The 7387-nt window shown below is 40.7% G+C and overlaps 1 long non-coding RNA gene across 2 annotated transcripts; it reads left to right on the forward strand.

The window, feature by feature from the left end:
• The first annotated feature begins 1595 nt into the window (after nt 1-1595).
• On the forward strand, nt 1596-4803 carry LOC128091040 (uncharacterized). Of its 2 annotated transcripts, none has more exons than XR_008211198.1 (3): nt 1596-1779; nt 2259-2346; nt 4395-4803. It is a non-coding gene; the product is annotated as an uncharacterized LOC128091040 (long non-coding RNA). The 2 variants fall into 2 exon arrangements; XR_008211197.1 differs by lacking the exon at nt 1596-1779 and adding an exon at nt 1998-2166.
• Nucleotides 4804-7387: the final 2584 nt, after the last annotated feature.

Raw genomic sequence — 7387 nt, forward strand, 5'->3', positions numbered from 1 at the left:
CTAGCAGGGTTGTGCCCACCAGCAGGGGCATGCACCTGGCTGTGAGTGCCACCGGTCCCCAGCCCTCCCAGTTCAGACTTCTTGGAAACAGTGCTTGGGTGGTGTCATGCTCAAAGGTTTTCCTCACATTTTGCTGTAAAGCAGTGCAGTTTCTGCTATTATTTACACTATAGCATCTTCCCTGATCTACCTCAGGCTACTGGCATGAAGAAGCATCACTTAAAAAGTAATTTAGCAAACAAGTATACTTTCCCTAGGGTGCAAATAAGAGGAAAAGTTGTAGTCAATAGCTAATGTAAGCAAAAGGTGCCTTGGGGGAACCCTAAGAATCACGTCTTTGAAACCAGCAATAACTTCTGGTGCTATTGGTCCTGAGGCAGCAGCAGTCAACATTGTTTAAAAAAGCTCCCTTATGGTGTACTCATTAATTAACTGCACTGTTTGTTGATTCTAGATTGATTCAGTTAGTTCTCTGGAGAGTGTTTTTGGAAACTCAGTAATGCCTTGATGCAGAATTTCATCTTCAGGCCCTAAATTCCCAGGATGCTGCTTTACTGGGACATATAGAAGACAAAGTAAAAAAGGAGAATTTGCTAAACAAAAATGATAATCAGAATATTTTAAATTCAGATGTAATTTTTGAAGACTTTCCCCACAGAGCTAAAAAATTACCTGCAGCAAAGTTTGACAGACAGGCAGGCTTTATCAAACAGAGAACCAGACAAATAGCATGCAAAGCAGATAGGAAAGTATTTGCTCCTAATTACTCAAGAAAGCATTTTAATTAAGTTGTTTGCCAATTAATGCCTCTTTTCTTAGTATTCCATAAATATTTAAGCATGTTACATAAACTTTTCTTCACAGGAACACTTACAAATATTAGTAAAGATATTTTGGAAGGATCTTGTAACACAATACACTTTAAAATGTGAGTGTTCTTTGCTATTCTTGTGAATAAATAAGCACAGAAATGTGCTTTATTTTGCAGGAGAGCTAGAATTTGAAGGGAAATACATGCAGATCCTTCTCCTCTTTTTGTATTCCTCCAGACTGATGACTCAGTGGTTTATACAAGCAGACCTATTACGATAAACTATTTCACTTCAAAAAATCTAATTAACAACAAACAAGAAGCAAGAGGGGGAATTAAAATGACCTCAGCATTTAGCCCAGGTATAGCCAGGTCTCTGCCTGTCTCCATCAGAGCCTACGTGGCACACAAGCTCTCTGTCCCAGCCCACTCAGAGCAGAAGGCACCCGTGAGTGGAAATGAAATACTCAGCCTAAATACACATCCTGCTCCATTCCAGCAAGCCTACGGTGCTCCGAGCACAGAAAACAAACCTCTCTTTCTCCTCATAAGTTAACCACTTCCTGTTTTTATGGCACAGCTGACTATAGATCTCCACATAGGCACTTTATCTGTTTATTTATTCATTGATTTGCTCTCCCTAGAACATTCCTTCCTAGCCCAAGGTTTGCTTGCTAAATGACCACAGCTTCCCCTTATCTCAGAAATTTGTTTTAGATTTTGAAACCAGTATCCTGTCCCATACCCCTTTCACTTTCATTAGCCTTTTATTACTGGAACAGGCTTTGCATGATGATTCAGGAGAAACAGCTGTTCAGGATCAGAGGGGACACAGGCAATGGGGCTTGTGCTGGGGGAGATCAGGGAGAGGAGGACACTCAGATTGGTGAAGCCTCAGCATCTCATGGGCATTACAGTGCATGGAGCTGGCTGGTGCGTCACCCAACATTTCCTCAGTCCATGCATTTGTAAGATGGAGGGAAAGCCTGAAAAAGACCTGTTTGGATGCCTTAGCTAATTTTATAACTCTCCCTCTTCCTCTTCTCTTGCACATTTCTATCTCCCCCAGTTCCTCATTCAGACAGAGGGTGATTTATGGGGCTGCCTTGCCTATGGAGGCAGCCGAGCTACAAGGTCAGAATGGAGATCTGTTTGCAAAACAGAGTAGTAAATTATTAATTAGGTTAAAGAAGAATTTTCGCAATCTGTGCTTTCAAAATCATCAGGGAATCAAGCAAATGAAATGCCAAAAAGAACTGTTTATTCATAATTTTCTTTAAAAAGAAACAAAAACCACTCTCTGTTCAATCTATTCCTATTACAAGAAAGGAAGATGCTGAAGAAAATTTTCCCTAGTAGGGGGGTTTCTTTGTAACTGAGTCACAAAATAAAACCTTGAAATTCCATTCAATTAACCACTTTTTCTGCTTTCTCTGCTGATTTTTAGAAGCAAGACAAAGCAGGAGATGACAAGCCCCTGAGGAAAAAAAGCAAAGTTGCAAGAGGCTAAACAGAAGATAAGAGCTACATAACAGGTAAATAGGATAAAGTTCTCAAGTGTTTAAATGAAAGTTTGCACAAGGGGGTCCTGAGTCTTACTCAGGACCCTGAGTTCTGCTACGCCGTGAATAATAAGCAACAACATGACTTCATCTTACAATATACAACCCCTTTCAGGGCTTTTGCTTCTGGTCACACCTAAAGCACATTAAGAAGTACTTCCACAAGTAGAGACGCATAATCATGCTTACCTTTCACCAAAATCAGCATCTTATTTCCAACTTGTGTACAGAAAATACATAGATACACTGCACAAGGGTCCCTCAGCCACACCACATAGGACAGCTCAAAGAAGCAAGACCTCCTTCACTACAGAACATTTTATCTCTGCTCCTTAAAACAGTGAGACCAAGAGCTGAAAGTTTTCACCTGTGTTGATAGGCAACACCTCACTGCTGATAAGAACTAGAAAATTTTCTATATTTGTAGCTACTTACAGAGAAAATAAACTGTCTGGATAAATAGCAGGTGCTCATAATACCTGAGAAGTCTTAGTGTTTTGCAGAGGGTGTGATCCCTGTGTTATACAGGTCAGTATTTAGGCACTGAGTACAACTAGGGAAGCTGTCCACCACAGGACTAATACTGTACATTTGGGAGAAGCAACTGTGCTTAGCTCACCAGCATGCCTCCAATTTGAGGATGTGCATCAGTAATATCAAAGGGTGATGCATTTACCAGTGTCATGCAGAACAGCCAGTTGTGGCAACAGTACCAGTGTGCTGTGGAAGGGAAGTGGAGCCCCATGTTTCCTGTGTTCAGGGCAGCCAAGCCTTTCTTCCATTTGCTGTTTTGAGCTGCAGCTACAAGCTATGGATAGTTTTAAATGAATGGCAAGCACAGGGACAACAATGTACGTGTATCAAGCACAGATTTTCCACTAGGCAGACAAGCAGGTTTTGGTGTTAAGCAATGCCTGCCTGAAGTCTTTCCTTCTCTTGTAGCAGCTGTATGAAAGAGACAAGACCTTTGCTTAAGGACTTGTTTTCTGGATTTTTCTGAGTCCAGACTTTTTTCTGGTGGCAGTAAGTCAAGGCTTTGAATTTTGGAGCAGTGACTTTGCATTGCCCTTCAAGCAAAAGGAGGGAAAGGTATACTCAATGTAATCAGTTTGCAATTGGATATGTAAGAAGAGTGTTTCTTTTCCATCACACGCTATGCTTATGATGATTTTTTAAAAAACTTTATCATGTCTTTTCCTCAAATTCAACAGTTAATGAGATTTAAGGAAATAAAATGTCCGTGTCTCCTTAGCAGTAATCAATCTGATGGCTAAAGCAAGGGATGGGAGAAAAATAGAGATCTTTGGACCTTCTTAGTACATTTGTTACCTTTGTCTGCCATAAGGAAAGACATCTATGAGAATCTGGAGGAACTCCAAACATTTGCCAGCTGGTTTTGAATGTTCTCAGCTGTGTATGCTGTTGGATAATCTTACACTTATTTTGTGCTGTTTGTTGCTGCCAGATAGTGTTACTGTTTAATGACAGTGTTAGAGAAGGCAAAAGTAGGTCCTGCTTCTGAGCTAGAAATAAGCTTGCATATTTTCAACTGAAAGTTGATCCAGTCTAGAAAGAGAAAAATATCCCCCCATGTTTTCAGTTGGCTGCTCCTCCTAATACTGATGGGAAAATAAACAATTTTCAAGTCTTTGATTTTGTTTATCTTCCCTTCCATTATTCCCATTCCAATACTTTTCACTTATATGAATAAAAAATCAGAGTAGAGACTAAAAATGCTTACAGAATTTCTGACAGATCTGAAGATCTTGCCTTAATCCTCTCCCTTTACCATGCAGTAAGTTTTGATGTTTTTCCAGCCAGGATCAAGTTGTGGGTTGTTTTTTTTTGTTTTTTTTTGGTTTTTTTTTTTTTTTTTTTTTTTTTTTGTTTGTTTGTTTGTTTTTGATTTTTTGGTCTGCTCCTAGATTTAAATCTAAATTTCATAGGCAGTCAGATACTCCTGTTTTCTAAACGTTTACCCAGCAGTTCAGTGACCCATTACTATTCTATTTTTGTTTTAGAAAAGATGCTCTCAAAATACATGTCAAGGACAGCAAAATAAATAGGATCTTGACCCCTGAAGTCACTGTCAGCTTCTTCCCAGCACAAAGTCTAATTGAAGACACTAGTGATCTGCTGGAAATTTTGTTGGGCTCTGTGAAAACTGTGCATCAGAATTTGTTTAGAGAATGTGATGTGTTTATTCAGAGAATTAACTCAAAACAGCTGAAATTCTTAGTTAAAAATACTATGGGTTTGATCAATAACATATACTTTGTTTTTTAATCTGCTTTTATGTTAATAAATTCTCCACTCTTAGGTACTTATTTCTCCTTCTAATTCTCCTCAGGCTTTTAGCTATCATTTTCCTCCTTCTTACAGAAATGTTCTACTCCTAACTATGGAAATAAATCATCAGTTACAACACTATTCACCTGTTAACTTTGCTTCAGTTAGGTTGATCAGTGAAAGAATGGATGCCACCAAAATCCACAGTTAGTTGTAAATTGGCTTGCATTTCTAGAAATCTCTCATTAATTATCTGTGTTTTCACTCCCATGATTAAAACCTGTTAAGAACCCCTTTTCCTGCAGACTACACCCTCTGAGGTTAGAGTTTTTGGACAACTCTCAACAGATAGATTCTATTAGAAAATAAAAATATGTTACAAGCAAAAGCTCTTCCCAGCAAAGAATCATTTTGTTCCAATCTCAGCTTGTTTTGTTTTGTGTTGGAATTATTCATTTTTTTCCATGGATGCAAACAAACAAACCAACAAACATTAAGTAGATATCCACTTCAGAAGAATTTTTGATTACAGATTTGCTATAAATAAAGTCCAAACAATAGTCTAACTTTTTTTTTTTATCCCAAAAATATTCACCGAGGTAGCTTTTGAATCTTCTGGGACAATTCTCACTGAATCTAAATCACATTAACTTGTTGGGTTTTAATTGACTCTGCTATTAGAACGAGCTTTGTAGGCAGAACCCCAGATCTGGCCTGCAATTAGCAAGGCTCTGTCTATGCTGTGGCACTCAGGCAGTTTCCAGGAACATGCTGGCTCTGAGTGGGTGAAATGTGGGGTTTTTGCCTTCTTTACTTCACCATCCCAGAACTTCTTTTTTCTTCACATAGAAAGGCTTCCTGTGTGCAGACATTGGGCAAAACACACAGTATGCTGCCAAACACCTGCCCTAATCAGAGAGATCTGGGCCCTGCTATATGCATGCAACCATACATCTGTTTAGAATCATAGAATCATTAACGTTGGAAAAGATCTCTAAGATCACCTAGTCCAACCATCAACTCATTCTCACCATGCCCACTAATTCCCATCCCTCAGTGCCACATCTCCACAGTTCTTGAACCCCTCAAGGAATGGTGACTCCACTGTCTTCCTGGGCAGACTGTTCTAATTCATTACCACTCTTTCTAAGAAGAAATTTTTCCAAATATTCAGCCTGAACCTCCACTGGTGCATTTTGAAGCTATTCCCTCTCATTCAGATGCAGCTTAAGCAGGATGTCTGTAGGCTGGAATGATGCTCAGGGCCATGTAATTGAAGCAGCTTCGAGGAAGTCTACAATACTCTTTCTTACAACTGGCAGTTTACTTTTACCTCCAGGACACTTTCTAAGTGACACGTGACCATAAAGGAGCACAGAGTTTTGCAAGAGGAATATTCCCTCAGGTCCCAGAAGGGCTTGAAATTTCAATTGTATGGTCTCCACATCTAGCTGATATAGGAATAAAAAATGAATAATAGCTTTGTTCAAATAGGACAGGAAAATGAAAACTCCCATGTGCATCTGGTGCTCTGGAGATGTGCAGCTGGCATAGGGGGTAGGATGAGCAGGCAGCAGCTGCTCTTTGTGGTACATTCCTCTTGGGATTGAGCCTACCTCTAGACAGGAATACATCTGGGAGTTAGCACTAGCTGAATGAGAAGTCCCACCTAGCTCAACCAGTCAGTGGGGACTGCACAGGGGACTCATGCCGTGGAGGGAAGAAGACAACCAGCAGCAGCCTCTGCGAGTGTACAGACTTGTGTTTCATAACCTCAGAGCATAGACCACGTATGTAGCACTCACCTCCCTCCTCATCCAGGCTTTTCTCACTGTCCCACTGCTAGCACAGTTAGAGCAGGCCAAAGCACTCAGCACAACCCTCTCTTCTGAAGTGCTGCTCTCATCTGCTACGAAAAGACCTATGCAGTCACAGGGAATTGCAGTCCACAACAAAAAAATAATGGAATCATAGAATCATGGAATGGCGTGTGTTGAAAAGGACCATAAAGACCATCTATCAATCATCTTTCAATTTCCTGCCACAGGGTCGCCAACCACCAGACCAGGCTGCCCAGAACCACATCCAGCCTGAGCTTGAGTGGCTCTGGGGATGGGGCATCCGCAACCTCCTTGGGCAACCTGTTCCAGGCATCACCACCCTCTGATTGAAAAAACTTCCTCCTAATATCCAACCTATATCTCCCCTGTCTCAGTTTAAAACCATTCCTCCTTGAATCCTGCCCCACCAAGAGGCTTTGGGTGGATTTAGGGACCTACTGAACAGAGGAAATGAAACTGGGTGTCCCACTTACTAGCTTCTCCAGTTGCTGCCACTCAGCAAACCTGTGCTCCGCATAGTTGATTAGTTGATTAAAGGGAGACCAAATCCCTGCTTTTCGCGAGGTTTCCATAACCTGATATTTATCACTCCTCTCAGTGGTATTCCAGCATCTATCTGCTTTTAAAATCTTGTGCCATGCCCCTGCTGACTTTCAGCAATCCTCTACTTCATGCAGTGTCCTTTTTAAACCTCACTTCAAGCCACTTAACTCACCCCAACTACCACATGTGTAGTCTGCTGACTTCTCAGACTGAAGGTCTGCCACTACGTTTTCACCACTATGAATTTTAGATGCAACAGTGGGCTTGGCCTGTAGGCCAAAAAATGTAAAGCTAATGTAAATTGGCAACATGCCCAGCTGGATATCCCATGAAACAAATGT

Source organism: Tympanuchus pallidicinctus, unplaced genomic scaffold (genome assembly GCF_026119805.1).
Source record: "Tympanuchus pallidicinctus isolate F22 unplaced genomic scaffold, pur_lepc_1.0 scaffold5, whole genome shotgun sequence".
NCBI classification, from domain to species: Eukaryota; Metazoa; Chordata; class Aves; order Galliformes; family Phasianidae; genus Tympanuchus; species Tympanuchus pallidicinctus.